The sequence below is a fragment of the Mytilus galloprovincialis genome, chromosome 10 (assembly GCF_965363235.1).
Source record: "Mytilus galloprovincialis chromosome 10, xbMytGall1.hap1.1, whole genome shotgun sequence".
Taxonomy (NCBI): Eukaryota; Metazoa; Mollusca; class Bivalvia; order Mytilida; family Mytilidae; genus Mytilus; species Mytilus galloprovincialis.
Window position 1 is genome coordinate 79,310,088 of NC_134847.1, and position 11,256 is coordinate 79,321,343.

The following is an 11,256-nucleotide window of genomic DNA, read 5'->3' on the forward strand; positions in this document are numbered from 1 at the left end:
AAATTGGTAATTTCAGATTATGAAAGCTAAACTCAGAATAAATATTTATATCATGACTCTGTGACGTTCAATGATTTAAAAGACTGGTGTAAGAAAATAGAGTCATCTCGACCACAGTTTAATTCCTGGCGTTCAATTATAAATTAAGAACTTCTTCTGATTTTGGTATTAACAATGCATGCTCATTTCATGAGTGAGATTTCGTATTTTTCAAACAGTTCATATTACATGTATAAAGCATGATAGCGTATTGTTTTAGGTCTTGATCGTGTAAATTATGCTCGATCGTTACCGACTCATCTCCGAGATATGACTTCCCTTCCCGAACATCACCCACAGGTGGCAATGGAATTTGAAAATGATAATTTCACTGTACGTTAAACCAGCAAATTTCTTTCTTGTAACACAATTGATCAGGCGCAAAAACAGAATAATGCAATTGATGAGTGCGATGTTGGTGCCATAGGATTAACCGAAGATCCCTTTTAGACAAATGGATGGTAGCTGGACCAGGAGTCAGTATACTAGAAGATTAATTTGAAAGATCTAGTGGTTTGGGTCATTCTAAAATAGACGAACGACATAATGAACACTCTACGAAAACACAAAAAGATTTTTTTAAACAGCTTTAAAGGCTTTGCAAAGTGATTTACGAGTTTGGAAATTCATTTCTAGAAGAGTCGTCAGATTTGTATAAAAAATACACCATTTAGGAAATTGTTGATTCGGAAACAAGTAAGATATGTAAATAAACTCCAAGATATTGGTCCAAACAATACGAAGATCTGTTGAAGCAAATGCAGAACCTGCTTTTTATAACCAAATAAAAAAGAACAACTTCCTATTTTGGCCGCAAAATGAAACTGGAAACGTCTTTGTCAAAAACAAAGCGGGAGAAGCTTAAAAGTGATTGCGAATCTTTTCTATACTTTTCATTTTTTGTCACAGTAGACAGTTTTACTTGGAATATTTCTTTATCCATAGAAACCAAACTGCTCCTCCGTCTTTATCTCAGGATGTCACTTGAAATAGTGGTATTAAATCGTTGCAAATGGGTTTACTTGAAACATTCTGCGATTTGCTGATCCAAATTCGGACGTATTTATCGTTGGTGGGGCATCAATAGTTAATTCCAGGTCACAAAGGTAAAAATATTTGATGATTATGCTTATGATGTCATACTGCCTTATATAAAATCTTGCATCGATAAGTATTCAAAAGTAGACATTGTATTTGATGTTTACTAAATGAATAATTTAAAGGATGTGACAAGACAAAGGCAAGGTTCTTGTGCCAGATGGAAAGGTGTTGGTTCTGGTAGAACACCAAGAGTATGGAGTAGTTTTCTCTGTGAAGATGACAACAAAACAAAATTGTTCAAGTTTCTTGCTGACAAAATTGCTTCTTAAGAGACTTATAAGAATGTGTATGTTACTCATGGTGAAAATATTCTTTGCAATTTCAATAAAGATACTTCCTATCTATCTCCTTGTAATCATGAAGAAGCAGATACACGAATGTTTTTCCATGTTCGGCATGATTATGAAAAGTGTTGTAAAATGTAATTTTAGGTAGTACTGACACAGATGTAATAGTATCAAGAATTGCAGCAATAAAAAAATTAGGTAGAACAAATTGTGGATAGGTTATGGAAGGAATAACGACTTTTGATGGCTTCCTGCTCGTATATCAAATACGTTTGGTCCTTGCTCTTCCTTTCGTCCATTCATTTAATGGATGTGACACTTTGTCGAATTGTCATGAGAAAAGCAAAAGGTCAGCTTGGCTAACAATAGAAGGTTTTCCAGATGTAAAGGACGTTTTTGTTTAGGCTTAAGTAAGAAGCGAGGCACGATGTGAAGTATTTGCCAGGAAGCAGCGGCATTGTTAAGCAAATCCGCCTACAAGAGGTTCTTTTCCAGAGCACATCAAAAGAGAAGTATATCAAAGAGGAGTTGTTTGGGCTTAGCCTGATTCATGTATTCGACAGGTACGTGTTCCAAGTCATGGACACTGGGGTTGGATGAAAGAAAGAATCAATGACAGTTGGAAACCAAAACGGACTTCTTTGACTGCCATTGCATCCTCGTGTCAGAAAATTTTGAAATGCGGAGGCGAAAATCCTGCTGTCACGTTGGTAACTGTAGATGCTACCGTTCTGGCCTTCCTTGTACGGGTTGTTGTTGTATAGGCAACTATCAGATAATTATAAAATAAGCAACCTGTCTTTCTAACCAAACTAGGCATTTAAACGTAACAAAGAGTGTTAACACTTGTTAAGTTGATGGAAATTATAAAAATATTTTCTACATATTTGCCGCCATTTTGGAACCAGAAGTCACTATTTTTCTTCATTTATGTGTTGTTTTGTCGTACTTAGGAATTTTTGTTAACGTTTTTACATTGGATTATACCTATAACACATCTTTCAAGGATTTACATCCCTTGTGAAGTTGCTTGAAAGTATAAAAATTGAAATTTTTTTTTGCCGGCATTTTGAAACCGGAAGTCACCTTTAGTTTCATTAATGTATTATCTAGTCGTAATGCAGGAACTGTCATTTACTTTTTATTAAATCTAACATTGGATTTTACATATAACACACCTTTTAAAGGATTAACGAATAATTGTCAATTTGTAATGACGCCATTTCCGAAATGTGTGGTGGCCATCTTGAAAAAATGATTTTTTCTGGCCAGCAGCGGATTTTTTTTAATTATCATTTAATCAACCTTTATACCAAATTTCATGCTTGTATCACGATTTGCACAATTATGTCCATAATATCCCCCACTAGCTAAGGTGGTGTGTCTTCCTTCAGACTGTCAAAAGTAATTTCGGTAATTTGCATGTTTACCTTTACTTGAAGTTCATCTTGGTGTACGCATTAAACATATTGATCCATCTTTAATTTTTTCTAGGAGAGCACATTATCCATATAGCAGAACAGTTAGTTATTGTGAAACTGCCTATTCTAGAGGTGACGTGAATCAGATGTAGATACTTAATAAACAGCTGCGCCATGAGCGCATGATACGCCCGACGTCTTGTGTGGAAGTTTTATGCAATAATCATAAATAGTTTCTGAGAAAGGATTAAGCAATAACCATATATTGTGTTTTAGACACGGCGGGACATGTGAAAACCTCCAACCATGTTTTTTTTTATATAAAACTAAATATCACTAAAATAAAATTTTGAATCAGAACCAAAAAGTATACAGATCATTAGATTAATATAACAAAGAAGTGTGTAAAGTTTTAAGCAAAAATCATAAATTATTTGTGAGATACGGCGTGACATGTAAAAAAAACCTTCCCTGTTTAACAAAATACTCAACTCAAAAATAAAAATTTTGAATCATCACCAAAAAGTATACAGATCTTTAGATTAATATAACAAAGAAGTGTGTAAAGTTTTAAGCAATAATCATAAATTGTTTTTGAGAAAAGGCACAACATGTAAAAAACCCCTCCCCCTTTTTTACAAAATACTAAATATCTCAAAAATGAAATTTTGAATCATCACCAAAAAGTATACAGATATTAAGATTAATATAACTAAGAAGTCTTTGATGTTTTAAGCCATAATCATAAATTGTTTTTGAGATATGGTGCGACATGTAAAAAAACCCTCTCTTTTTTACAAAATACTCAATAACTCAAAAATGAAATTTTGAATCATCACCAAAAAAGTATACAGATATTAAGATTAATATAATTAAAAAGTCTTTAAAGTTTTAAGCCATAATCGAGAATCGTTTTTGAGATACAGTGCGACATGTGAAAAAAACACACCCCTGTTTTAGTTACAAAGTGCCGTAACTCAAAAAGTTTAAATCCGCATTTTTGCGCCTGTCCCAAGTCAGGAGCCTCTGGCCTTTGTTAGTCTTGTATTATTTTAATTTTAATTTCTTGTGTACAATTTGGAAATTAGTATGGCGTTCATTATCACTGGACTAGTATATATTTGTTTAGGGGCCAGCTGAAGGACGCCTCCGGGGTGCGGGAATTTCTCGCTACATTGAAGACCTGTTGGTGACCTTCTGCTGTTGTTTTTTATTTGGTTGGGTTGTTGTCTCTTTGACACATTCCCTATTTCCATTCTCAATTTTACATTGTCTTAGGGAGGGTTAAATCCTACTTTGTAAAGGATCACTCTGATTCAAACAAAAAATTCTCTGAAACTGACATTATCAAGATGCTTGATTTCTTGATTGACAACATATTTGTTACGTTGGGAGGACGTGTTTTTCAACAGACTGTCGGCATTCCAATGGGAACAAATTGTGCCCCTTTTTCTTGTCGACTTGTTTCTATATTATTATGAGGCTGACTTCATACAGGAACTTCTTAGGAAGAAAGATAAGAAGTAAACAATATCCTTTAACTCTACTTCCCGCTATATAGATGATGTTCTTTCACTAAATAATTCAAAATTTGATGACTATGTTGAACGCATCTATCCCATCGAACTAGACATAAAGGATAGAACAGATACAGTTAAGTCGGCTTAATATCTTGACTTACATCTAGAAATTGACAATGAGGGTCGGTTGAAATCAAAACTTTACGACAAAAGAGATGATTTCAGCTTTCCAATTGTGAACTTTTTTTACTCATTTTTGTTGAGCCTGCCATTGACATAAAAAGTGGGCGAGACTGGATTCCGTAGAACCCTTACAATTTTTTCTTATCATAGAGAGTATGTATTTTTGAAATCTATATTAAGTTTGTTTTTCTTTTCTTTTTTTCACACGTGTAATCTGTGCTTAGTGGGTATTTATTGTTGTTGTTGTATGAGATATACAGGTACCCAGCCATGTCCACTCTGTGTAGTATTTCTGATTGTATCCATTGGATGAGTTAAGCCTCTTTCAACTGATTTTCATAGTTCGTTCCCTATGTTGTAATGTGACACCACTGTCCCAGGTTAGGGGAGTATTGGGATCCTGCTAATATGTTTAACCGGGCCAAATTATGTATGTGCCTGTACCAAGCTTGTCATTCAATGGTTGTCGCTTGTCAATGTGTTACATATTTTTTTCATTCATTTTTGTACATGAATAAGGCCGTTAGTTTTCTCGTTTGAATTGTTTTACATTTGCCATTTCAGGGCCTTTTTAAGCTGACTTTGCGGAATGGGCTTTGATCATTGTTAAAGACCATGTGGTGACCAATAGTTCTTAATTTCTATCACGGTCATTTGGGTTATTGAGGAGAGTTGTCTCATTGGCAATTAAATCACATCTTCTTTTTTATATTAGTATTATTATTCAGACACACGACGAACGCAGAGTAACAACATAACCTAGCATGAGACATTGAGCTGAACAGCTTGTTGCCACTTAAATACTGACTACTAGTGACAAAGTCGTTAAAAGCAAAAATAAAATAAAACCCTTCCACAATTCAATTTGAAAATAAATCATGAATAAAAGTTGCAAAAGTAATATCATATATTGGAATTATAGATTTAACCTATTAGATCAAAGTAGAAGCACATACAACTCAAAGATATTGTGTTGTACAAGTTATTATCTTTTTCTCATCAAAAATTGTACAAGTAATTACTGGTACAATTATATTTGTACCGGTAATTACTTGTATGATGGCATCATACAAGTAATTACTCATACAAAGTTTTTGTACCAGTAATAACCTGTACAAAATAATAAAATGTACACGACATATATATAGTTGATTCACATTGCCACAACAGAAGGTTTGGCACCTATTCAGTTAGTTGGTACAAAGAACTGCTGTTGATCACTGTGTCGTTAGGGGTCACAAAAACGTTTTTCGGTCAAAAAATAGTCTGGTGACCCATATTTTTTAAAATTCTTTTTAAAGCTTATTGTTTTGACCATCTTGTGTCAAATTTATAAAAATTTCGTCCCTCTTTTATAAAAATATTCATTGGACCATTTTTTGGAAATTTAGGAAAAATAGAAATTTTTTACAAAATCTGTGTATTTTGTGTGGAGCAGTGTTGATGAAATTTGAGCCGAAATTGATAAATATAAATAAAACTGCCTTCATTTGTGTTTTATTTACATTTTTAATAATAATTTTGTAATAAATGAAGAATAATCCTTTCAAAAGACTTTCAAAGGCTTGAAAAAGATCCAGAGTTTCTACATCAGGTATGTATTTATGCATACACGTGATGTACCAACTTTGGTGACCATTACCATGGAAACGAGTCTGGTGACATACTATTTCTAACTCAAATTTTTATAGAGGCCATTGCATAGTATATGTATGCAAATTTTAAGAAAAATTCAATGGTGAAAAAAAAATTGCTATATCTAGGGATCCACTTTTAATTCAAAGACTAGGGTGACCATCAATGAACATTTGTGTCACAGGCAACAATGATAAGGTGGAATTCTTTGTAGCTATGATCGATTCCTCCTTTCGTCTTTTATAATGTGTCAATGAATAAACCCATGCATACTTAAGTTTTCCATTATGAGAGCCACTTTTACCAGTAGCAACTAGTAGATGTCACTTTTCTGAAGTACCTGAAATAACCGTCAATTTTCGGTTGGAACAATATTTTATCAGTAAATCTGAATTTTTCTTTTTTGTGAATTGTCTTCTCGCAATTTCTGGTATGTCCAGATTGTAGTTTAACCTACAATTCTTTATTTTTAAGATTTTTTAAGAAATTTAGTGTTGACGGGTGATACTATATAAAGGTAGTATCTGTAAACTTTATTCTTATCTAGTCTGGATTTGGGCAATTTTTTTTTTGGCAAATAATGTATACTCTTGTTTGTTGTAAGCCTCTAAACATCATGTCTGACTTTATTGTGTAATCTGTTTGCTGCCTCATTGATGTTGCCACAAAAGTCAATTTATACCTTTGTACTTTTAACATAGCCTTTGAGTACTATTGGTAATAAAAGTAAAAGATCCTCCTTTTGTGGTAGGCTATAAAATGCCTGATATTAAAAAAGAATATAAATTAACACGTATTTTATTGAACCAGTAATAAATCAGTTGAGCAACATGTAAACATAACAAATTAATATATAAAACACAGAAATAAAATATAAACTTTGGTTTTAACTTGGTATAAATTGTCCATTGAATGGTTAATATTATCATAAAAATAGAGATTTTGATCATGAGAAAGAATATAGTTCATGTTAGGAAATTAATGATTAATCCTATAAAAAAACATATTTGAGATGTTTTAAATTAGCAATACATCAATTAAATAGACTTTTGCTTCAGATCATAATATTATTACAGATAAATACTTTTTTTTCAGACCAGAAAAATTAAACATCACATATATGTGAACATTTTCAATAAATATATCATGTTTGTATACACATTAATCCAAATTAATTCATTGTCACCCAAAAATTAAAGATATCTGCAGTTTTAATTTTATAAGTATAATCATATGCTATTAAAAACTACAATTTTGAAAATATAAATAGATTTTTTCCATTTATACCAGTTTACTCAAGATAAGAATCTAAAACAATTCATGATACAGGCCATATATACAATAAAATCATTTAAAGTGCTTATTAACACTATAATGGTGGTAAAGATTACTTTGATTCTGCACTGTGAAATAAATATTGCATTGTATTAATTTTAAACACATATTTGTGATATATCTATAATTTGTAATAACTTGCCTGATATTGGGATAAGTATATCATTCTAAGTGTTGTGAACGTTAAGTATCGCGGCAGTACCTTTTTGTAAACGTAACGTCGTTCCCGGCAAATTTAACAGTTGCCGATTTAACATTACGAAATTCCGCCAACATGTGGCGTTCTAATAACATCTTTGTTTTCTAGCTTGTTATGAATCCTACATTTCTTTAGTTACTTGTATTTACATGCTTTATATTGTTGAATCAGTATCAAGACTTATGACATCGTGCTTGCTTTCTTTATAATTCATATTTATTTACGCACTGACAGTTATTTACATGATAAACCTTGACCGGCAACTGACTATATTCTTACACGCAAGGATAAGACATGCTAAGAACTATAAAAACCGGACTTTTCTTATAACGAAAGGATTTTGAACTGAGCTTGAAAGAATCCAAGAGGTAATAACGCATACACGAAAAACACATTCAAACGTTTTAACATATTGTATTTCTTTAACATGTATTTATTATTATTGACAATAATAATCTCTGATACTTTTAAAAGTTGTTTAGGCCAAATAAAAAAGTATGTGTGGTTCCAGTTACATCTGAAAATAAGTTAGGGTAGGTAGGCAGGGATTTTTTTTTATTTTATGTTTTTTTTTTACATTGAGTCTATGGGAGTAACATTCTGACTTTAACAGTGATTAATGAAAAATGACAATAAAATCTTTAGGGTAGGCTATTTTCAAGCCGAAAAAGTAGGGACGGTAGGGTTACTGGAACCACACATATATTTTTATTTGGCCTTAGTCATTATTAATATCCAGAAACCAAAGATATTGTTTTAAATTAAAGATTGGCAACAATCTTTACACTAAGCATATACACCTCAGTACCATGCTGTTAGTACTTGCAAAAATTGCTAGAATTATACAAACCCAAAACATATATATTTATCCCCGGCTTAGTATATATCTAGGATTTTGATTGGTTAACGCACGTCTTTACAAAACCCATAGCCCCTGGGTGTTGCTAACCCATATCCCCGGACGTTGCTAACCATTATCCCGGGGAACTTCACGCAAGTTTTCCTTAGTTCCATGATTGCTCCTTGTGAAATATTGAATTCTGTAGATTATCCATGATGTTTTTAATTAAATATTTAATTCATTAACGATTTTGTCCTATTATGCCGATCATTTACACTCATTTCATTAAATGCATCACTTAACTGCCACATTTTCTAGGAATGGGACTACTGACCTAGCTATGCAAATGACCCACGTTGACGTCACACTATCTATGACGTAACTCTCACAACATTGAGCGCCACATTTGACTCAATCCAGTTTCTCTGTCTCTGTATTAAAAACGTCTTATATTTGACTACCTGTAGGGTTCTACCAAAGGTAGTACCCTACACCCGTAAAAAATATGTAAAATTTCCAAATTTCAATAAAACTTTTTTAGAAAATGAAAAAAACGTTGTTTTCACGTTACACTTTGTATGCGAATTTCCATAAAACTCGCCCGATTCGCACTAAGACCGGGGATAAATTCGTTATCTACGTTCATATCCGTAGATATGGATATTTTAACACCCTTCAGTACCCTGTACACCCTTCGGCTACGCCTCATGGTATACTGGGGTACTTCAGGGTGTTAAAATATCCATATCTACGGATATGAACGTAGATAACTTATAATCAGATTTTTATGAAAATGTCTGGATACGATGATGCAACACTGTTCACATATTGCACAAGGAAGGAGATTTTGCTTTTTCTTTTTATTCCCTTACTACTTGAATGAATGTTACTGATTAATATCGAAATATGTGTACAAATATAGTATATTTCCCAATGTTTTATACAGTTAATTTCTGTTTTGAGACAAGTGCAGTATGTAATCCATCAGTGATTATGGGGATTTTATTGCACTTAGTGCAAACTTTACGAGACAATGTACCAAAAATATGGAATGCAATTCAAACATTTAATTTTTACTAACTAACTAAAAGAATGCAAAACTTTAGCAGATTTAAGGATGTACTTAGGTGAAATTAAAAAAAAAAAGATTTAATATTGATGCTACAAGCCAGAATCAGTTAAGGAACAAAACAAGCTAAAAATATTGATAGGTCATGGAGCTCCTTTTCAAGATATTTGATTTTTTAAATATGGCAGGAAAAGACTGACCCAACTTTTACCTTATATTTGCAAAATTGGTCTTATTTGGGTCTCAAATCAAAAAAAGAGAAATCATGAATCTGCTTAAATTTTGGTAAATTACCTTTTATGAGCCATCAAGTCTTATATGAAAATAGTCTTATATCGTGTATATGAAAATATAAATGGGGTTTATGGGGCAAAATATTTTACCTTGTATGGTAGAAAAAACTAAGTAAGGAGTCCAAACATCTGACACAAATAACAAAACCTCACCTTTGTACATCTCAAAACTTAAACTTACTAAATTTACACGAATTAGGTTTTTACATAATATATGTATATAACAAATATAACAAAATAACAAAATAACATTGATAAATACGCAACAGAGTAAAACAGTTAATGCTCATTTTGGAATGCTCACATATCAAATATATAAATGTCAGGAATATGAGAAAAATTAACAAATTCTTAAACTGTTCACATAGCAAAGCAGAAAACATCAGTCAAATGCACATTTAAAGCAACTAGCATCATCAAACTTCAAAGCTTAAGGTGAAGTTACTAAATTACATCCAATTTATATATGACAAAATGAAATTATTTAAGGTGGTACCTAACACTACAGGGAGATAACTCTGTAAAGTCAGCTAAACGTTTTAATTACGTTGTGTTGTAAAAGGAATATTAAGCTTCTCAATGTTCAAAATTTGTGTTTGTCAAACTGCTATATAACCAGTGTAATTTTTTACAAAACAGTTGGTTCAAAATTTGTGAAATTTTCATATTTTTGTTTTAGGGTCAAAATAAATACTTTGACAAAATTTTATGAAAATTAAACGAGCCAAATTAATTTTAGTGAAAGTGTTGGGTACCACCTTAATATCTTTTTCTGGCTAAAAGATCATAATCTTCATTTATTCTTTTTAAGTTCTAAAGCTGAAAACAACCTTGTCCATAAGTTATGTAACAAAAATAATTAAGGTAATGAACAAACAAAATATTCAGTGATCATTTTAAGTACAATAAGAATTTTATTATATAAAGATAAAAAACTTTGATTTTGATTTTAAACAAGATAATGAATTGGGATAGCATTGATGCAGTTTTTATATAAAGCTATGCTGTCTTCCCCCCAAAAACACTATTTGTTGCCACATCCATATAGATGTTAAAAGAAAAAGATCAAATATTTCAAAATATCAATTATGCAAACAATTGTTTTTTTGCATAGAAAAGCTATGTTTTGCTTAAAACCCAAATAAACTGTGCATTGATAACAAAATCAGGCATAACTTTTACATAACTGATATGGTAAGCCTAAAAAATATTGAAATATAGAAAAACCCAGTTTAGACTGTACATGGGCAAATGTTACTTTTTTGTCATCAAAAGTTGAAAAGCTGATTTATTTATCAATTTAGTGCAAAATGATAAATAAATATCATTAATT